The sequence below is a fragment of the Musca autumnalis genome, unplaced genomic scaffold (assembly GCF_047663935.1).
Source record: "Musca autumnalis isolate F117 unplaced genomic scaffold, ASM4766393v1 scaffold_2, whole genome shotgun sequence".
Classification (NCBI taxonomy): domain Eukaryota; kingdom Metazoa; phylum Arthropoda; class Insecta; order Diptera; family Muscidae; genus Musca; species Musca autumnalis.
Window position 1 is genome coordinate 69,493,825 of NW_027411755.1, and position 23,486 is coordinate 69,517,310.

At 41.0% G+C, this 23,486-nt stretch overlaps 1 pseudogene; it reads right to left on the reverse strand.

The window, feature by feature from the left end:
- Positions 1-349: 349 nt before the first annotated feature.
- LOC141392268 (sodium channel protein Nach-like) lies at positions 350-19,534 on the reverse strand (annotated as a pseudogene).
- Between the last annotated feature and the right edge of the window lie 3,952 nt (positions 19,535-23,486).

Below are 23,486 nucleotides of genomic sequence, written 5' to 3' on the forward strand. Positions count from 1 at the left end.
TGGAGATGCTGCATATAAACAACATAGACACATCAAAGAGAATTAATTTTAAGAGCGATACTGATAATGCAGCCTATTGCTACCGACACCTAACACAGAAGAGATCATGCAATATGTAAAGCAACTCAGTGCAATATTTACACTCGACGATGACGGTGAAGTCTGTCATAGTTTTTAAGTAATTTTGACGCTAAATTAAGTTTTACATGTAAGCGATTTCCTTGTGTGCAGTGTTTGTATCTTTAGTAATAAAAAACCGTGATATTAATATTAAGTATGTTTTGTAGATCCCCTGAAGATGCAATTTAATCAATTGCGAAATATTGGAAAGTAAATAAAATACACAATATGGCCTAAAGCTCAACAACAAATAGAACTGTTTTAATATTCATTTTAATTTTTTCCATAAAATGTTTTCATAACATAAAAGAAAACTCTTAGGGTAAAATAATAAATGACCTCCACCAAACACAATACACTAAATCCCAAGAAGAAGCCAGCTGTCCCGCCAATGGAAACTGCAAGGAAACAATTATTTAGAAATAGGCTTTATGAAATGAACACAATCTACTATCCTCACCCATCAAATCGGTAAATGAGAAGATGATTTGGCGCTTCAAGCGATAGGTGGGTAAATTGATCATGGCAAAGAGTAGGCTATTGCCACCCACCAAGTCATTTGTCTTTTGCATGTGCTGAAAGGAAAACAAAAATATCTAGTCGTTATTGTATTCCAATGAAAATCGGGACAGTGGAGCTTCGATGGGACGAAAAACTTCGAGAATTTAAAATTAAATTTTTAGTTAGGCCAATTAGCAATGATTTCGGATATAGGGTAACATGGTACCGCTTCGCTACTGGTGTGTCTCTGCCTTCGATAAACTCACAACTTTCCCTTGGACGATCTTTATGTAGCATCAACAAAATCGGCGTTGGCAAAGGCACACTAGTAGCGCCCAATGTTACCTATGAAAGTTGTTTGAAACTTCTAATAATAGTAAGTTTACATTTACGAAATCCACTCGGTTTAAACATTCAATTCCATTGCTTAAACGTCAAATGAAACCAAATGGATTTCTTATAAGTTTTCATTTGACGTATTAATTAACAGTTGAAATCGAGTTGATGTCGTAAATGTAAAACAAGTATAAGTGTCTAATTAGAAGTTTTAGCAAATCCTGAACTCCACAGCCCCGAATAATTGCATCGCTTACATATTTTGCTCTCTTATTGACAATGGCATCCCGACAATTCTGCACACAATGACACGGAACTGTATCTCTTTCGCCATCCTTATTTATTTTATACATTTTAATGAAATAATCTGAAAGGAATATTAAAAAAATAGTTACCATCTATGGTGTTGCAATGAAACTAGTCAGGTGACAGGGATGTGGGAGTGTTTACTTACCTTCATGTTGAACAAAGCATTCAAGTAGAATGCGATAATCGCATATTGGTTTGGGTTTGGGAACTGAAATTAAAATACAAAACAATTGAAAATTAGAACGTTTTTTTGAAAGTCGCAGCAACAACCTGCGAACTAGGGAAATAACTTGTGATACGATTTGCTTCGGAACAGTGTGATATGATCACTTGCCTTCGAGTTTTTAGCCGATAACAGACTGAGTTCCAGTAAAGCAAAAAATATGAAAGAGGGAAATATGAATAATGTTATGATTCAGGGACTCTGGCTGCGAGTCACACGTCGTCGCTACCCAATGATCGTGAGCAAACCTCTCCCACATATGTGGCTGCTTTGGTATCTGTTGTCGAAGGTACACAAGGGAGGAAAATACAGATAAGGTCATAGAGTTCAATCGTGACCTAATCGGGAACAGACTTTGAATCCAATAGCAACACAAACATAACCGTTTGGAAAATCCCCACTAAGGAGGATCCTCACAAGATGCTGGATGATGTGAGAGCATCTCAAAGTTCACAACAAATAAAAAGCACATACTACACAAGTTCAAGAGGAACCAGCCGTGGCTAAAAAGATCAAGAACAATATATCCATTTCCCTGTAAGTGGCGACGTGGACAATATCTCCCGAAAAGCAGAACACCGCGAAATCACCGAAGAAAAACAGAGTTTCCCATCTTCAAATGCTTCGAGGAAACCTCGTCAAAACCCACGAAAAGAGACTGTTCCAAGAATCATTTGGCTGAAGGCGACACAGTTTCTGACATGAAAAAAGGTGAGCTCGAAGCTGAAAATACAGGGGATTCTGAAAAGAAATCTCAGACCTTTCAGAAGATAGCAACCGTCAACTTAAGCCAAAACATAATTGAGGGGCGAACTGTGTTATGCGGTGGTCGAAGACGGTAAGGGTCTACCGTCCCTAGTGATCTCCTGCCCATATCTCCTATCACGTGGCCAGCGGTGTTCTCATGTTTTGCAGTTAGAGTACCAACTGTATTTGAACGGAGCCTCGTTGATACCTGGGCGACTCAACGATTATTTGGCTTAGCTGTCAAGCCTTGGCCGTGGTAAGGAGACTATGTCACGGTGGACCTCAGTCGCTCCACAAATCTATATATCATGGAAATACGAAAGTTAATAACAAACCATCAAAACCCCAAAAATAAACCTTCGACTGATCTAGGTGTGGATGCCTTGGTACCCTCAGTCTTCACTCCCACGAATGCATCAACCTCTTTATTCCTGACCAACATTAATATGGAAACTGACAACGAATCGTTGCTATCAGCAACTCAAACTTTGGTGTTGCAGAGAAACGGACTGTTACTAAGGGCAGGGAAAACACTCCGGAACTGGGCCAAATAAATGACAGCCTAAACAGACGTGGTGTGTTACTCTTCAATCTTATTGAGGGAATCATCGCATCTCCTTGACTCTCAAGGAGGAGAGCATCCCGGATGACATTTGGGAAAATTTATCGCTAACTGAAGAGGAGGATTCATCTCCCAACCTCTAGTCTCGATACATCGGATGATTCACTGATTCCACAAACCTGAAAAGATGCCAAAACCGAAGAAGCAAAGGAGAAAAAGCATACCGAAGGGCAATTAACTACTGGTACGACCTTACCTCAAGTTCGTGAGGAGATTCGAAAGAGAATATCCTCGCGTAACTAAGAGGGAACTGCGGGTCAGTAAAATTCCGACGTCAACGAATGGAGGAGGCTCCAGCTCAAAAATGCGGCAACGTCACAGTTCTCAAAGAAGAAGCTGAGAAGAAGCCAAAAATTAAGAAGAAAGTGTCCATATCCTCTGGGAAGGTTTCGACCGACTCTGTAGCTGTCCCAACTTCTAAACCCCACCAAAGGGTGGTGGAAGTAAGTCAGCTGATGAAGAAGCAGAAACCATCCGACACAAGAGCGAACGCGAGCGGGCGGAATAGTGATGGGTCTGAGATGGCATTTCAAAGGAAACCGGATCTCGGTCGACCGATCCAAAATCACAACCAGTGGTTGTGAAGAGGATGAGATCGTCTGAAGAAGAAGTCCACGTTGTCACAGCCGGTCTATCCATCTGCATCGTTTGCTTCGGTGACGAGGAAAGCTAGTCACAAGATCAAAGTTCAAAAGGTCAAAACCTCTTCATCAGTTGCATCTTCTCCCAAGCCTTGTACGTCTGTAAAGGCGAGTAAGGACAACGCGAAGCTTAGTGTTTTGCAAACTCCTAGTTCGTCTGTGAAGGCGAGTAAGGGCAACGCAAGGCCTAGCGCTCTGCAGACTCCCTGTTCGTCCACGAAGTCAAGTAAGGACAACGCGAAGCCTAGTGTCTCGTCTGTGGAGGTGAGTAAGGACAACGAAAAATCTAGGAATCGGCAGATTTCCTTTTTAAAACAGTTAAGGACATTGGCTCCCTTTGGGAAGGCAGCAATCTGGTGGTTGCACCTCTGGCCGAAATACCATGTGGGATGGTGACCTCAGTATGGGTCCCTCCTACTTCAATGGAGCTAGGACGAATACTGAAGTTGGTTGAGAAACAGAACGTCGGTCTTCAGATGGGGAATTGGAGGATTCTTAACTCCTTTAAGAAGAATGACGGACTGGTCAACAAGTTTGCCACTGACAAGTCCGGAGAGGACTTTTTAAGAAGTCAAAGCTGCTGCTGCTAACCTACTGAAAACCCTATCGACCCTAGATATCGACATCACCCTAGTCCAGGAACCCTGTTTATACAAAAATAAGGTGAGCGGGCTATGCAACAAGAACTATACTGTGTTCGCAGCCTCGAATCGGGACAAGGTGTATTATATTCCACGGAATATTTTTCCAAAAGAAAATATTCAGAAAAAATTAACGGTTTTGGAGATACGGTGCGAAATGTATAAAAATTGTGGCATTTTTGCATATATTTTGAAATTTGAGGCAACAAATGTAGTTTTTCGAGTTCATTACTTCTCCAAATATTTTATTCTTGTCCTTACCTACAAATTTGCTTTAGAGGTCAGAAGAAGATTCGCATTGGTTTCAGAGTTATAGCCCCGAATTTGTTTAAAAACTCAATATTTAACCATGTTTAGATGGGGCCACAAAATCCGAGCTGGATGTGACACAACAAAACCCAACTAGGGTTTCTTGTTGTTTGGGTCCGTACTTTAAAAAGGTGAAGTATTTGGATACATCAACACTTCCCGATAGTAGTTGAGCCAAAGCTAATACGGGTTGCCGATGTGCCTGATGTTATTCATTTACGATACATTCACACAATAGTTGTTTATGACATCCGCGACTACATCCCTGTGAATGCTATTCGAATCTGCTTGGCAGGCTTGCTGATTTAGAAGTTCTGTCTTATATCGTTGGTCCTCTATCTCTAATTCATGAAGATCCCTCCCATCCTGGCGATTGGGATGAGTCTGTTTTGTTTTCGTAGCAGCTGACGCTCCTCATATGCTAAATATGGGTGTGTACACCGAGGACCGCATTTACCTGATAGTTGCTGAGGGCATCTGCAACTGCATCTATGTGAATGCTATTCAAACCTTCTTGATAGGCTGTTGGGCCTCTCCCTCTATATTATAATGATCTCTCCAGACATGCCTGGGTGGGGGGTTCTATCCACCATATGATGATTAGGATGGCTGCCACAGTAACACCCGGACAAGTACTGCAACGAAAGCATACCATTGCGTTGCTGTGCTGGAAGAATCTTTATCCTCTCATGCAGATGGTAGACTGAAGATAGGAGGCAACTTGTTGCAGTCCTCAGGGCGGCTTTCTGCCAGGTTTAAATATTTTTTCATCACTTTGCTCTTATATTCGCGGACCACACGGGTGATGCATAGCTTACCACAGACCGACCTATGACGTTATATCTGGCCAACAATAAGGTTCCTTTATCTGCAAAGTGTTGCCGGCTAGGGACTTCAGGACTTTGTTCCTACATCTCAGTTTGAGGCAGGCGCGCACGGCTTGAATATACTGTCGAATGTGACCCTAAGAATCTTCGGGTAGTTAGTGGTTGGAATTTTGGCGCCTTTGACCATGACATTCCGCTCAGTACTCATCTCGGCAGTCAATGTGGAAAACAGAGTGGCTGTAGATTTATTGGCGGATGTTTGCATTTTCCTCGTGCGAAAGAAGGTGGGGAACTCATTTTTCACTCTACAGTGCTTCGACTTCTTCTTCCTTAATTCAAGGTACGGCAGGCGTCCACGCATATAATTGATTGTCCAACGTTTCAAACTTGACCGGAGAGTAGTCTGCTTAATGTTCTCAAACAGCGTGAGTACTTGACATCATCGAAGGCTTTTGTTAAGTCGAACGCCACCGACAATATCCTATCGCACGACTTGAAGCGGCAACTGGATAGCTATTTCTGACTCTGGGGAGGAGTAAAGACTTAAGAGTCTCTGCTATGGGCGTCAAAAGTGAAATCAAACAGTAGGATTCATCTTTGCTGGCTTCTTTGTCTGGTCTCCATAGAAGACCAATAAGGCCGTCATACAGAAGACTAATAGGGTCTTCCAATAGAAGACCAATAGGGCCTTCCTATAGAAGACTAATAGGGTCTTCCTACAGAAGAACTCATGTGGATGATCGGCAACTGCATAGCTATTTCTGATGCTTGGGAGAAATAAACCCTCACGAGTCTTTGCTACGGCCGATAAAAGCGAAATCGGTCTACACGATTCACTTCTGATGGCATCCTCGCCTGGCTTCCGTAGCGGGACCACCGTGCCCCTTTACCAGACTTCCGACACGATGTGAGTGGCTAACGACAAGTTGAGAACTTTGGTGAGATACTCTACACCCGGCTCATCCAGCTCATTAAGCATTACCATGGAGATTCCATCAGGACCCCAGACCTTGGATGTAGGGATATGTAAAATCGATTTCGGTTAGTCGATTAATCGATTATTAGCAGTAAAGTTTCTAAAAGTCGTATTCGACTATTGACTGTGCGAAAACCGGATAATCGATTATTCTTAATCGACTTTCGAAAGAGTCTCTTATTATTACTAGTCGTATTCGACCAGTGGGTATATGGCGAGCGTCTGCAAAAGTTTTGATGTTGAATCTGCTACTAGAGCATTAGAAGGGTTGGGCAGATCTCTGCAGCGGTGATTAGTGAACTCTCTGAATCTTTACCATGATTGATGAAAGTGCGTCGTTCAGAGATGATGAAACCGCCCGATGGAGATGGTTTGACACAAGGGATTCGATTGACTATCAGGTGACGTCATTTATCTTATCAATTATCCGTTAATTCTGGTAAGTGTGTCTTGATTGACCGTGGAAAACGTAAAGCTATCAATCTGCTCACACTGCACTACCTAGGACCAAACGACAAAACTTATGAATATTAAAGTCCCCTAAGACCAGTTCGTTATGATCTTCAAAACGCGGGCTAATGTTGGGTGTTTAACCTGGAGTAGGTTTATTAATCGGCAAAATATATACGTTAAGAAAAGCTACCTCAGCAGTTCCACACCTGTGGATATAGCGTTTCGGCGGGTAGTCAAAAATCTATTATCGACTCATAAAAAAGTTCAACCTCGCAAAAAGCTTTAATATAAACATGGCATTATACTTACTTCGGTTCGGATAGAAATGTGGTATACATTTGCAAATGTCAAATACCAAATTTAGGCGGCATTCTTGTATGCAAATATTCTTCGAATAGACGGGGTAATGGGTCAAATTTGATTCGTGTTGGAAACGGCATTTGCGTTGTTCAATGGTGGCGTCCCTAGAAACAGATTAAAAAATCACAAATGAATATTTAAATATAAATCGGAAGGGTCCAACTTACTCCTCAAAACCATCTTCGGTGATAATTTCCATACATTCCACATCGACCTGCAGCGGTTCATTGGTATAACCCAAATTATGATCTACTTGCATTATTTCAAACGCACTGTGAAGAAAACCCTGCGGAAAAACGAACTTATTGCCATTTTAAGTCCACATCTATTCTCTTGTCGCATACTTACATCAATTGGTTTATTGCCGAATCCAAGAAAATTATAACTTACATCACTGTCAAAATAGCTGCTATGTTTTACCTCCAAAACATTCTCCGCGCCTTGAACTTCATTGTAATTTTCGGGCACCCCAAATGAGATATTGTGAAGTGAATTTTTCCGATAACTTGGTATTGGTCATATAACATAGCCCGTATTCGGTTAATATTTGTCGTGTTTGGATAATAATATCTCCGGAGGTACCACGAATTTTATCAGCAGCTATTTCTAGATCAGCTTTAGTTCGTATAGCATTATCTCCCGTTAAATTGTAGATTAGTTCTTGATAGATATTCGGTGTAATTTTGATGCGGTCAAGCAGTACATTAATGCTGCGATTGCTGGGTATATTACGGAAATTATGATAGGTCGCATTGGCCAAGTGTTCCAAAAAGTTATAGAGCTCTTGAAATTCACGTTCGTTTAATTTGTGCTGCCTGGAAGGATATAAGAATTGATACAAAGGGATCAAGAAGCTGAGCTGAGATAACTCAAGGATGGTAGCCGCCCATCAGAAGATGGAGGTTTACTGCCTAAAGAAGACCTATAGGTTCTTCCTATAGAAAACCAAAAGGATCTTCTTATAGAAGATCAATAGGGTCTTCTATAGCAGACCAATAAAGTTTTCCCATACAGAACCAATAGATTCATCTTATAGAAAACTAATAGGGTCGTCTTATAGAGGATCAATAGGGTCGTCTTATAGGGTCTTCTTATAGAAGACCAATAGGGTCTTCTTATAGAAGACCAGTAGGGTCTTTTTATAGAAAGCCAATAAGGTCTTCCACCGTGGTGCAATGGTATGCACGCCCGCCTTGCACGCAGAAGGTTGGGGGTTCGATTCCCCGGCCAAGCAACATCAAACATTTTTCAACGGTGGCAAAATACCCTCAGTAATGTTGGCGACATTTCCTGAGTATTTCAGCCTTGAAAAACTTCTCCACAAGTGGTGTCTTAAGACACGCCGTTCGGACTCGGCGATAAACAGTTAGGTCCCATATCATTGAGCTAAATATGAATCGGGGTGCACTCATTGATATGAGAGAAGTCTCCCTTGTCCCGTATGGGATGTTGTGGAACAATGTTTTTTTTTTTGTTTGTTTTTTTTCAATAAGGTCTTCTTATAAACAATGAGGAGGCAGCACGTAACAGGAACTCTCTAATGGTTCGTACATGGTATGTAGGGAGTAGCTGTCAGGTGTCGAACTACCGTGGTAGAGTTACATAACGTATACATCACGCCGATAAATAGATGTAGTCCAGGTTATAAGCCCAACATTATCCCTCTTTTGAAAGGTCATAACCTATGATCTCTTAGGGTCGTTAGTGCTAATCATATGTTGTGGCATTCATTTGGTCTTCGGTAGTAATTGTTCCACAAACATCCCAGAAGGGACGAGGGAGACTTCTTTCATATCAATGAGTGCAATCCGATTTATATTAGTTCAATCATATGGGAATCCGAAAGGCGTGTCTTACGACACCACTTGTAGAGAAGTTTCATAGGGCTGAAACACTCAAGAAATGTCGTCAACATTACTGAGGTGTATTTTGCCACAGTCGAAGTTGCCTGGCCTGAGAACCGCTTCAGAGATCTGCCCAACCGATCTCATATTCGGGTAGCAGAAGGGACGTTTTGAGGCATCAACACTGCTGCAGACGCTCGAATACCCGAAGTGAGGACAAATTTCCCGGTAGAGGCGACGGGATTAGCAAATGAGCGTCATGAGCTTCGTAGTTTTCACCCCCAAAGTTTAAAACGTTGGATGATTAAGCCCCGCAGAGTGAAACACCTCTTTTGTATTCCACCCCCAACTCCCCCAGAATTCTAGGGGTCAAATTTGACAGCCTCCTATGGAGGACTTCTTAATCCCACGGCAGCAGGTTCTTACGTACCGGATTGACCCGAAACCATAGTGTTTCAGTCATGGGCTGCAAACTCAGCATCAAACCTATCCTCCTAAATAGATTTCATGCATCTACAACAACAACATGGAGGACTTCTGTTCTATAGAAGCCGTCTGTGGTGGCCTTCAATTCTAAATAAGCCTCCTTTGGAGGCCTTCCATTCTACAGAAGTCTTCTTTAGAGCCATTCTATTCTGAACAAGTCTCCTATGGAGGTTTTCTATGCTATAGAAGCCTTCGATATAGTCATTCTTTTCAATTGGAGCCTTCTATGGAGGTCTTCTATTCTATAGAAGCCTCCTATGGAGGTCTTCTATTCTATAGAAGCCTCCTATGGAGGTCTTCTATTCTATAGAAGCCTCCTATGGAGGACTTCTATTCTATAGAAGCCTCCTGTGGAGGCCTTCTGTTCTATAGAAGCCTCTTGTGGAGGCCTTATGTGACATAATAACCTCCAATGCAGGCCTTCCTTGCTATAGAAGCCTCCTATGGAGGCCATTTAATCTGTAAGGCCTCCTATGGAGGCTTCTATTCTATAGAAGCCTCCTGTGGAGGCCTTCTGTTCTATAGAAGCCTCCTATGGAGGCCTTCTATTCTATAGAAGCCTCCTATGGAGGCCTTCTATTCTATAGAAGCCTCCTATGGAGGCCTTCTATTCTATAGAAGCCTCCTATGGAGGCCTTCTATTCTATAGAAACCTCCTATGGAGACCTTCTATTCTATAGAACCCTCCTATGGGGGCCTTATATTGTATAGAAGCCTCCTATGAAGGCATTCTTTTCTATAGAAGCCTCCTATGGAGGCGTTCTATTCTATAAAAGCCTCCTATGGATGCCTTATATTCTGTAGAAGCCTCCTATAGAGGCCTTCAATTCTATAGAAGCCTCCTATGGAGGTCTTCTATTCTATAGAAACCTCTTATGGAGGCCTTCTATTCTATAGAAGCTTCCTATGGAGGCCTTCTATTTTATAGGAGCCTCCTATGGAGGCATTCTATTCTATAGAAACCTCCTATGGAGGCCTTCTATTCTATAGAACCCTCCTATGGAGGCCTTATATTGTATAGAAGCCTCCTATGAAGGCATTCTTTTCTATAGAAGCCTCCTATGGAGGCATTCTATTCTATAGAAGCCTCCTATGGATGCTTTCTATTCTGTAGAAGCCTCCTATAGAGGCCTTCAATTCTATAGAAGCTTCCTATGGAGGCCTTCTATTCTATAGAAGCCTCCTATGGAGGCCTTCTATTTTATAGAAGCCTCCTATGGAGGCATTCTATTCGTTAGAAGCCTCATATGGAAGCCTTCTATTCTATAGAAGCTTCCTATGGCCTCTTATGGAGGCCTTCTGTGCTATAGAAGCCTCTTATGGAGGCCTTATGTGACATAATAACCTCCAATGCAGGCCTCCCTTGCTATAGAAGCCTCCTATGGAGGCCATTTAATCTGTAAGGCCTCCTATGGAGGCTTCTATTCTATAGAAGCGTTCTATGGAGGCTTTCTTTTTTTATAGAAGTCTCCTATGGAGGCCTTCTATTCTATAGAAACCTCCTATGGAAGCCTTATATTCTATAAAATCCCCCTATAAGAGCCTTTTATTCTATAGATTCCTCCTATGGAGGCCTTCTATTCTACAGAAGTCTTCTAAAGAGCCATTCTTTTCTGAAGAAGTATCCTATGGAGGCTTTCTATGCTATAGAAGCCTTCTATGTATTCATTCTATTCAATTGGAGCCTTCTGTGGAGGTCTTCTATTCTGTATAAGCCTCCTATGGAGGTCTTCTATGCTATAGAAGCCTCCTATGGAGGCCTTCTGTTCTATAGAAGCCTCCTATGGAGGCCTTCCATTCTATAGAAGCCTCCTATGGAGGCCTTCTATTCTATAGAAGCCTCCTATGGAGGCCTTCTATTCTATAGAAGCCTCCTATGGAGGCCTTCTGTTCTATAGAAGCCTCCTATGGAGGCCTTCTATTCTATAGCAGCCTCCTATGGAGGCCTTCTATTCTATAGAAGCCTCCTATGGGGGCCTTCTATTCTATAGAAGGCTCCTATGGAGGCCTTCTATTCTATAGAAGCCTCCAATGGAGGCCTTCCTGTGGAGGTTTTCTGTTCTATAGAAGCGTCCTATGGATGCCTTCTATTCTATAGAAACCTCCTATGGAGGACTTCTCCTATGGAGGCCTTCTATTCTATAGAAGCCTCCTATGGAGGCCTTCTATTCTATAGAAGCCTCCTATGGAGGCCTTCTTTTCTATAGAAGCCTCCTATGGAGGCCTTCTATTCTATAGAAACCTCCTATGGAGGACTTCTATTCTATAGAAGCCTACTAGGTAGGTCTTCTATTCTCTAGAAGCCTCCTATGGAGGACTTTTATTCTAAGGGCTTTCTCTTCTATATATGCCTCGTATGGAGGCCTTCTGTGCTTTTGAAACCTCCTATGGTGGCCTTCTGTGCTATAGAAGCCTCTTATGGAGGCCTTCTAATCTGTAGGAACCCCCTGTGGAGGCTTTCTGTTCTATAGAAGCGTCCTATGGAGGCCTTCTTTTTTATAGAATCCTCCTATTGAGGCCTTCTATTCTATAGAAGCCTTCTATTCTATAAAAGCCCCCTATAAGGGCCTTCTATTCTATAGATTCCTCCTATGGAGGCCTTCTATTGTATAGAAGCTGCCTATGGATGCCTTCTATTCTATAGAAGCCTCCTATGGAGGCCTTCTATTCTATAGAAGCCTCCTATGGAGGCCTTCTATTCTATAGAAGCCTCCTATGGAGGCCTTCTATTCTATAGAAGCCTTCTATGGAGGCCTTCTTTTCTATAGAAGCCTCCTATGGAGACCTACTATTCTGTAGAAGCCTCCTATGGATGCCTTCTATTCTAAAGAAGCCTTCTATGGGGGCCTTATATTCTATTGAGGCCTCCTATGGAAGCCTTCTTTTCTATAGAAGCATCCTACGAAGACCTTCTATTCTATAGGAGATTTGAATAGCATTCACACAGATGCAATTGCAGATGCCATAAACAACTGTCGTGTGAATGCGGTCCTCGGAGAACATCCCCTATCTATCGCAGCTAGGGAGTGTCAGCTACCACGGCAAACCAGAGTAGTTTTGGCTTAACTACGCTCGGGATGGTGCAGCCGTCTAAATTCCTTTAGGGCACAAGGATCGATGACACCGTGCAAAACATCTACCCAGCATGCGACACAGTTCCGCACGACACACTGGACCTCTTCTTTCAAAAGCATTCAACTAACTCCAGTAGCTTTGTGGTTACAACCTATCGGGGCAGTTACATTTGTATAGGTGACCTTTAGGCCTTTTCATTAATACTTAAATCCATCGAACCTCGCACCACTGCATTTTGTTAATGCCAACTGTCTGCAGCAATTGCTACAACAATTAGACGGTAAACAATTTCCTACACCTCAAATAACAATCATAGGTCCACTGTTGTGATACATTATCAAACAAAAAAACATTCATTATCACATCATCATCGTCAGCAATACCATCATTCACAGCATTGCAATGACCATCATCATCATCTTCACCATCCGCATGGGCATCGCCGCCATGGTTATCGATGCCATTTTATTTTGTTGATTAACACCTACCGGCTATATGCTCGTACTCGTTCCTCATCTAAACGTATTAATGGACATATGGTCACGCTAGGCATTGTTGTGTTCCAATAATAAAAATCTCGCTCGAGGCCAACAACGGTACTCTTTGTATAATAACGATCAACAGATTGCAAACCGATTTTAACGCAAAAAAACATCGATATAATTAAGAGTGTCAACCAGAGGCATCTGTAATGGAAACAAGAAAAGGAGAGAGGATGGTAGGTGGGGGGCGATGATAAGAGGAAAATTTTTGCAAATATTTCAGTTTATAGTTAATGGAGGAGAGTAGTAGGAGGTAGGCGTATGTATGCTTGTAGGTGGTAATTTGGTTAGTATTGCGTGTGTTGTAGTATGGGAAATGAAAACAAATATGTAGAAACATTAAACTACATTACGGGTAAATGAGGGTTTCCTATAACAATGAATGAATGAAGGGTCGGCTTCGAATGTAGGTAAGTTATGCTGTATAACAAAATGATTATAAAATAATATTAAACTTATTTTTAAACCCACCTGTAGTGGAATTCTGTAACTTATTTTTGAGTTACCGACAAAAATCGATAAAATGAAAAAGCAAACTTATGAATGAAAAGTTTTAATTAATGTTGACAATACTCCTGATATCGGTAGGACATAACGACAGCTATATTTGGGTGGCTATCTTAGTGAAAATTTTCGTTAAATACCGAAATTATAAGCATGTTAACTTTACGGATTTTTGTCGGTAAATTAAAAAATGAGTTACCGAATTCCACTACAGGTACAATACATTCTCTGTAGTAATTAAGAACATTGCTATATCCGGGCCGAAGTGGTGCCAAACGGAACGTGTTTGCCTGAGAAGTTGCCGATCAGTATCAGAAATTGCAGGAGGATGTTTATTTAACATTTAATTGCATCTATGGCTTCCAAGACTGCTGCAAGATACCACCTGAAATCCTTATGGAAGGTGGATCTTCAATAAAAGTGAGATGGTTGGGATGACGCGGCAGATTGGAACAATATGAACGCCTAATGCAATGATGGAACATTCATTTGCATACGACAGCATATTTGTTCTTGGGTTGGGGAGTTTCAAAAAATAAATATGGAGCAAAATGGGTGAAAGAACTCTGCCTTACGGCACTTCCATTTTGATCTTGCGATATTTGGACTTTTGGCCTCGGAATTCAAAGAAGGCTTGTATACCATTAAGGTAATTAGTAAGACAATGCGTGACAACATTTGGAAGTAAGGAATTAATGACTGGTCCAGATCTATCACAATGGTACATTCTGGTAGCCGCAGCTGATTTAAGCTGGTTGCAATCACTTGTAAAGCTGTTGTTCTGCTATGCGCTACCCTGAATTCATGTTGGTGGGTATCAAAATGGATGTGCCTTTTCAGGGATGGGAGAAACAAGGATTCTAAAACTTTTGCTACTGAAGAAGATCAATCGGGAGGAAACATTTTCCATTGGTAGCAGATTTATCGAGCTTCCGAATCGGAATAACTTGGTCGATCTTTCAGATGTTCCGAATCTACAATTGAGTAATTTATAATTCCAACAGCCCAAGCCTGTTGCATCATGAGACTTCAACATGAGTATTCAGAATCGGTCTTAACCAAAGATATTCGAATGGCATGGGTTTAGAGATAATTGTCTGAAATTCACTGGATGGATGTGAAGTCGATAGTTTGCAAATATAATTAGAGTTTCTTGCGTATCCGAACGAATCGCTTGTCCCTGTTCGATGATGAATATTCCATACATTTACGGCAGAACTGGGGTTTTCATTTATTTTTTTCAACCGCATAAGCTCTTTATTGGCTAAGAGGTTCCTTCCGACCATTTGAAGCGCCTGTGCTCAAGAACAAGCACGTCTTTGATGACACTTAGCTTCTCAATTCTATCATCGGCTGGATTTTCAAAGATGGTGGCTTTGTTGTGCCAATCTTGGAAAGTTTGGTCTGATAAGAAGAATTGGACCCGCTGGTATAAAACGATTAACTGTTTTGAAGAATATTTCCCTGAATATTTTCTCTCCATCTACTGTTGAGAGTAAGATCGATCGACCCAGACAGCTCCAACGAATTTGGCACCGCATGGCTTACCACAGACCTTTTTATTGGTTTATAAAAAGTTCCTTTGTTAGCACTACAAGTGCTGCCGGCCAGCGACTTCAGGATCTTGTTTCTAATGCTGATCTTATCGAGGACTATTAAAAATTGATATTGAACGTTGTAGGCGTCCGTCTCGACAACTCGCTTAGGGGATGAGCGTTGCCGATAGACCCATTCTTCGCAGGCAGGATGTTCTGAAGGATGAGCTTCAGAGCATCCCACTAAAAGTAGCAAGATCGAGTAAAGGATAATACCCCAGATAATGTTTCGCAAGCGAAATTCCATAAAATTCGGCTGAAACTTTGATTAGTAAGGTGTTTCTTAAAAAAATACCCTCAGGCAGAGAATCGTTTCTTCCCAATCGAACGGATTCAAATTGCAGATTCTGTTGTGGTCACCAGCCCAAAGGGGTGCTGAACTACCCCGGTTCCGGAAGAATACAAATAAACGATCGCTTTAAATTGTTCAAGTCCCTCAAAACATTAGTTGTGTCTGGGGTACGATCAGGCAATTTGACGCGATCTACCGCGACGAAAGCAATACGACCGGTACTACCAACGCACCTCCTGTTTAAAAGTCGGAGAAGCTGATGGGACTGATTTCAAATTGCTCGAGTCCCTTGCGGACACCAGTGGTTGGGTCACTCAATTTGACGACATCGATCCCGACAACAATAATACCGATGGTACCTAGCAAGATGCCTCCCGTTTTTTTGAAGTCGGAGAATCCAAGGGGACAGACGCCGACTAACCACCCACACAATGTGTACCTAATGTGACTGCTTCTTTTGTTTATGTCACAAAAGTTGCAGGGGAAAAGAAGTGCGGGTTCAGGAACTTCGATCTTGCAGAGAACTCTCACATGTAACTGCAAGGTCGGAGGAGGAGATGATGTTATAAGGAGTTAAGTGGCTGCAACGAATGGCGGACCATCAACCTCGAAGCAGTTAGGTGGTCCGAAGTCGTTTGTACCCAATTTATAGCGTCTGACGCAGAGGGTTCGATCTTCTGAGGGTCCACATCTAGTAATAAAGAGGTTGTCTGGAGCGTCAGTCATGTAATCATTAGATTTCCTGCGCGAAGGAGAGTGGGCTCAACTTGCCCAATAGGAAAACACGAACGACATCAAAAATTGCGCGGATTATTATCTCAGATTACCTTTTAGTGGTAGCCATATATAAGTTCGGTCCTAAAGATAATATCAGTTAGGATCGTTGGGTATGACTGTCTATGGAAAATCATAACTCGGACGATGTGGACAACAGCATGACCGAATTTAGAAGGGCAGCTATCTACAAAGTCATTAACGTAATCAATTGTCAGGATGGAGAATCTAAGGACTTCCTCATCCAGAAAATAGAAGCACCTTGGTATGACTGCATGTTAGCCACGGTCTCAACTGAAGAAAGTACCTGCATAGTTGCATATATAACATGAGTGCCACCTCTTGATTTGGATGTGCCAGAGGTGTGAAAGCAGTCGGAAGAAGAATCGCGGCCTTCAGTGGTTGGAAACAAGTTAATTCCTTCCAGAATGGTGTAGGAACTGTGACGAAATTAACGACAGATAGCGAGAAATTGAGCGATGGATATCAGGGATTTTAAGGGAGAGCTATACTTCTGTTTGGGTTGGTTTCGGTTCCGCATTCTGTCGTCACAGTAGAGAACGTGGGCAGCATGGTGTAGATAAATATGCAAAGAGGTGTCTACCGTGCTTCTACTACATCTCACAAGAACTTATGTCGATAACAAACTGGATGTTATCGAAGCGGTATCTTATAAAGTAAAAGGCGACCGCCTCATATGAACTCCAGAAGAGCCAACTGAGAGAAATTAAAATTATCATCTCTGGATGAAATCCCAAAACTTCACACAGCGAAGGAGGTTGATAAGCAGGAAAATTATCTCATTCGTTTTTTCGGGGGTGCTACAAGAATTAACCTAGAACTTAGTCTAAATTTGGTGTTTGATGGAACATAGAACTAGCTAACCTCAGTAAGGGTCCTCCTGGTAGCTAGTATATAATAAGGTCAGTACGATTAAATTTAATATGGATAGTTTCAATAAGTACACGAGTGAAGAGTGAAAGCTAAGAGATAAGCTTAAGCACGGCAATAGAGAGAAATAGAATTAACACAAAGGCATGATTTCGCAAGGCGACCTCATGTGCATTTTCTAAAAATATTTTTCTCAAGCGTGGATTTTTCTAAAAATTATTTTCTCAAGCGTAGATTTTTTACAAACATTTTTCTCAAGCGTGGATTTTTCTAAAAATATTTTTCTCAAGCGTGGATTTTTCTAAAAATATTTTTCTCAAGCGTGGATTTTTCTATAAATATTTTTCTCAAGCGTGGATTTTTCTACAAATAGTTTTCTCAAGCGTGGATTTTTCTACAAATATTTTTCTCAAGCGTGGATTTTTCTAAAAATATTTTTCTCAAGCGTGGATTTTTCTTAAAATATTTTTCTCAAGCGTGGATTTTTCTAAAAATATTTTTCTCAAGCGTGGATTTTTCTTAAAATATTGTTCTCAACCGTGGATTTTTCTTAAAATATTGTTCTCAACCGTGGATTTTTCTTAAAATATTGTTCTCAACCGTGGATTTTTCTTAAAATATGTTTCTCAAGCGTAGATTTTTCTTAAAATATTTTTCTCAAGCGTGGATTTTTCTTAAAACATTTTTCTCAAGCGTGATTTTTTCATACCACATTTTTTTTTCAAGCGTGGATTTTTCTAAAAACATTTTTCTCTAGCGTGGATTTTTCTTAAAATATTTTTCTCAAGAGTAAGTTTTTCCTAAAATATTTTTCTCAAGAGTAAGTTTTTCTTAAAATATTTTTTTAAGCGTGGATTTTACTTAAATTTTTTTTCTCAAGCGTGGATTTTTCTAAAAATATTTTTCTCAAGCGTGAATTTTTCTGAAAATATTTTTCTCAAGCGTGGATTTTTCTTAAAATATTTTTCTCAAGCGTGGATTTTTCTAAAAATATTTTTCTCAAGCGTGGATTTTTCTTAAAATATTTTTCTTAAGCGTGGATTTTTCTAAAAATATTTTTCTCAAGCGTGGATTTTTCTTAAAATATTTTTCTTAAGCGTGCATTCTTTTAAAAATATTTTTCTCAAGCGTGGATTTGATGCCCACTGAAGTAGCTGTCTACAATAATGGCAGCAGCGAATCCTATAACCTAAATTAGGCTTCCAGTTGCATATTTTTCGGTGCTTTTCTCATTCTCTAATGCAATACCATATTTTGGGGTAGCACTTTCCACTTGGCCTTCCCGTCGAAGTTATTCGCTTTCGATTAATATCCAATATGCGTTCCCGTCATTTTTGAGGTTAATCCACATTATCCACCCACCCTTCGTTTAAATTTCTAGCCTACACCCTTTTGGGGTTTTTACCAAACTTTAAATTGAGTTATTTGAGTTTGGCTATACATTCATGTGGTTAAAATTTGTCCGAACATTTTTGGGGTTTCGTGTCGGAGTTCAGTGAAGCGGACTTGTAACAAAATTTTACAGGCATACTGACCAAAACGCTTGTAATTGTAGTATGACCAACTATTTACGCAACAACGTTTGTAACGGAATAGCCGTTACAAAGCCACAAATGTATCTACACAGACATAATGGTCCTTTTAGCAGAAAACTAACACAAACACTCACACACGTACACACTCGCATTTTTGAGGCTACATTTATATAAAAGAGCTGTTGGTTGTACTTACTTTTCAATTGTTGTTAGATCTCCTTTGACCACATATTTTAGACCGTGTATGTTACCATTCTCGAAATAGGCCGCTATAAAAGTGATAATGGTTTTTGTGGTTTTATTCGATTTACTGGCCATTTCTGGCGGCGGTTGGTTGGTTGGTGCCCGGTGATAATGTTGTTCAAAACCAAACTCTCTAGCCAAATATTTTGGGGGTGATGCGTGAGTGGGAGGAGGGTGTGCCCCTAAGTGACCAAAAGTACAATATTGAGTTTTGTTGTTGGTGTTGTTATTGGATTGCCAAATTCTAGTCCATTTTACACACAAAGTTGATAAATGTCCATTTTCGCCGGGTAATAAATTTTCTTGTTGTTGTTGCTGCTGTTTGTTTTTATAATTCCTCCATATGAGATTTGTTGACAAATCGCAGATTTGTTTGATGTCCCAAATGATTAATGATTAGCAAAGTGGTTCGAGGAAACAGTAGACCTAAAATAATCACCAAATACGACAGCTGTCAGGAAAATTAATTGAAATTCTAAAAAAAAAGAAAAATCTTTAAGAGTTTTGTTCGCAACTTACCTTTATAATAACCTGTAATAGGTTTACCACTGACCAGAATATTATGGCGGCCAATAAGTTTACAACACTAAAGACCGCATCCTTAAATGCCACCCTTATATAGGGCATTACTTTAGCTTAGAAATGCAAGCGCCAATACTAAGAATAACCACAATTTCTGTGACATTTGACAACCATCCTCCATGTCTAGGTTCAAATAATTTAATAACTTTTTGCCTCTTAGCCTTTTTGGTAGACATGCATGGCACTCTGTTCTGCAACAGTAGTCCCCCACCCCCCCTGGACTAATAAACACAAATATTTATGGATGTTGGAGGCCAATTGTTGCCATCCCCTGACATGTGTCTGACATGAAAATGTCATAACATAACAGTAATAATTGCTCATATCTATTATTGTTATGATTATGGCCTCCGCCGCAGCAATAGCCATTGCTAGTAGTCGTAACAATAGTGGTAATGTTTATTTTTTGCTCAATTTGTGAGTAATAATTGTTTGACAATATTTGAAATTAGCCTCTATTAAACGAGGTGGACGGTGGTTGTCATATGATGTAAATAATTGATTAGGACAAAATTTTAAAGTCAAAAGTTGTGTCGGATTTTAATGTTTGCCACTAAATTTTTATTTTATAGACAATTTTTAGAATTAATTGCAGGTTGGTGCGTATGAATGTTATTAATTACAGAATCAAATCGATTGCACAGTGGTGCGTATACTTAATCAAAGGCATTTGGTTTTGCACTTTACTGAATTAACTATAAAACGAGAAGAAAATAAAAAGCAATCATCTAAATGTTGATGGCACCTGCAAATATTTTAAGGGTCATGCATGAGCTGCGAATGTGAAAATGTAATGCCCGCACCCCAATGCAAATACCGTCGTTCGGGCATTGGCTGATGTTCTTGAAAAGTACAAGGCATTTTTTTGAACATGGGAGAGGTTTTATATCCCTTCTTTTTTGAACTCTTTCGTACCGGCCATGGATTTGTTCCGCTCGCCAGATGCGCATCCACCACATGTCAATATCAGTTAGATGTCCTAGCCGCCTACAGGACTAACGCGATTGTAGTTATATTGCTGTGTGTGAACACCTCCCAGCGTGGCTTCAACTTCGTCGTCGGATTCATCATTGTCGTGGGAAATCGACGAAGCAGCAACCCCTTTTAGCGCCCCGGAAATGCATCGATCCTTCAATTTAATTACAGCGGTCTCCGCAACAAACTCTGCGGTTTTCTATAAGAAGACGTTGTCGTCGACTATAAGAAGACCTTGTAGTCTTTCATATGAAGACCTTGAAATCTTCTAAAAAAAGACGTGATGGTCGACTATAAGATGACTTTGTGGTCTTCTATAAGAAGACCGTACGATATTCTGTAAGATCACCTTGTGATCTTCTACTCGTATAAGAAGATTTTGTGGTCTTCTATAAAAATATCTGTGGTCTTGTGTGAGAAAATATTGTGTGTTCTTCTATTAGTAGACCGTCTGGTCTTCCATAAGAAGAACTTGTGGTCTTCTATAAGAAGACCTTGATTTTAATTGTTCCACAAACATCCCAGGCGGGACAGGGGAGACTTCTCTCCTTCTCTCCCAATAAGTAAACCTTATGGCCCTCTATGGTCTTCCATAAGAAGACCTTCTGCTTTTCCATATGAAGACATTCCGGTCCTCTGTATGAAGACTTTTTTGGTCTTCTATAAAAATATTTTGTGATCGACTATAAGACGACTTTGTTAAGAACTCTTTCTGGTCTTCTATAGGAATACCGTCTGGCGTTCTCTCAAAAAGCTCACCATCGCCTGTAGCTAGTAACGTTGTGATGGTTACAGCGATTTGCGAAAGGATCGTACAAGAATCGGAAGGGAGTGCCTGTGTTATATGCCTGATAAAAGTTCGCTTTGCACCTTGTGGTCTTCCATAAGAAGACCTTCTGGTTTTCCATATGAAGACATTCCGGTCCTCTGTATGAAGACTTTTTTGGTCTTCTATAAGAATATTTTTTGATCGACTATAAGACGACTTTGTGAAGAACTTTTTCTGGTCTTCTATAGGAAGACCGTCTGGCCTTCTCTGAAAAAGCTCACCATCGCCTGTAACATAGAACGTTGTGATGGTTAAAGCGGTTTGCGAAAGGATCGTACAAGAATCGGAAGAGGAGTGCCTGTGTTATATGCCTGATATAAGTTCGCTTTTGGAGGGAAATAACCCTATAGTGCCAGGGGAATTGAATGCTCGTCATGAACTTTTGCATTCTGTCTTACGCAATAACCTCAATGACATGAGTGGCACAGTCCTTGCCGAGCAATTTGATTGATAAGTATTCAAAGAATTTACCAAACAGCTCATTCTTTTGGACCATCATATAGCTGAGAGAATTTTTTGGGACATCATCAGAGCTGCTGCCACTCGCTACACACTTACTGGTCGAATACCAGAAAGTAGACCAAATTTCACAGAAGAAGCGACGGGACTAGCAATGAGCGTGATGGCCATCGACGTACGAACCCTGAAGACCCATGAGTAAGGGAACTATATCTTGAAGTTAACAAGCGAGACCACCTAAGTAAATTATGGGCAGCGGTTAAATCACTGCCGTTTCCGGGAAAAAAGAATGGTAGAACAGCTGTTACTTTCAACAGCGTGACATTGACTGATCCGAAGCGTTGGGCCGGCAATTTATGGGGCATCTATGGGGTGCCATCACAATTTACAATGGGCGATCCTGAACACGAAATCATCCAAAGTGTTCGGCCCACACGGAATATCAGTGATAATGCTTAAGCAAGTGTCCTCAACCTATTGTTAGCCATCCATATTATACCAGAAGCCTGGAAAGTTGGCAGGACGGTCCAGCTACTGACACCAGGTAACGTTGCCAGCAGAGGTGAATCGTGCAGTCCGATCTCCATCCTGTCGCCAGTTACGAAGACTCTTGGGACACTCTTCCTCTCCATGATGAGAAGCAGATTCAGAGTTCCCCAACATCAACATGGATTACGGAAAATGCACAGTACCACAACAGTATTAAACTCCACAGTATTACAGTATTACATATCCACAAGTCGAGAACTGATCCAGATCAGCCCGTGTGACCGAACATTAATGGTGGATCTTGAACTGTCGTAGGCCTTCGATACCGTCAACCGTGCTGTTCGAAGATATAGAGAATAATTTCCTCCAGCCGTGTTTAAAACGTTGAATAATGAACTTTTTGTGTGGACGTCCGTCGTTGGTGGAATTCCGAAATAAGTAGCCTATGTCCCGTAGAGTGAAACAGTGAATCCACCAAGGCGGGGTGATATCTTTGGAATTGTTTAACAGGAGCCGTGAATGTAACAAATTCATCGTGTTCGTAATCATCTACAAATAGTGGACATCCGAACGCCGAATATATTGATATCCCGTTGGCCTGCACCTAATACGACGTGTTCCGAACTATCTGATCCTCGAACTATACATCAGTTCTTTAGCACCATCTTACGTAGGAATACATGCTCGATGATTAGAACAAGAACATCCTATGCCCGGTACATAAAAAAGGCGGTATGTATGTATGCTCCAATTACAGGGACGTAAGTCTGCTCCCGGGAGACGTCGGGAATGAAAGATACCAATGAACGGCCTGGACCGGCTTTAACATGGCAAAGCCCAGGATCTATCTTGGTGGACAGTGGACACTGACCTCCCCGTGGTGTCACCTGGGGAGCTACCTTTAACACCCGTTAAAGGTAGCGAGCTAACAAGTGCCGCGCGTTCACCCATAAGAACGTTAAAAACTTGGGCTTGCGCATCGGTAACCCTCCCCTAGTAAAAGAGCACCCTACTATGAAAAAAACGAAAGAAAAGAAAAACAAACCCCTCTTAAGTTGACGACCCCCGCAAACGTTTTAAGGACCATGATCTGCGAATCTGCACCTGGAAAGTTCGCATTCTTTATAGAAAAGGTGCAGTTTACGCATTGGCAGATGTACTTGAAAAGTACAAGGCGTAAAAGCGTCACAAAAACACCAAAAGCATGATTTTGGCTGCGGATTTGTCGGAAGTTAAAACATCTGGAACTCCAGCTTCACTCCTGTAAATGAAAGACTTGCTACTATTCGAATAAAAGCAAAATTAT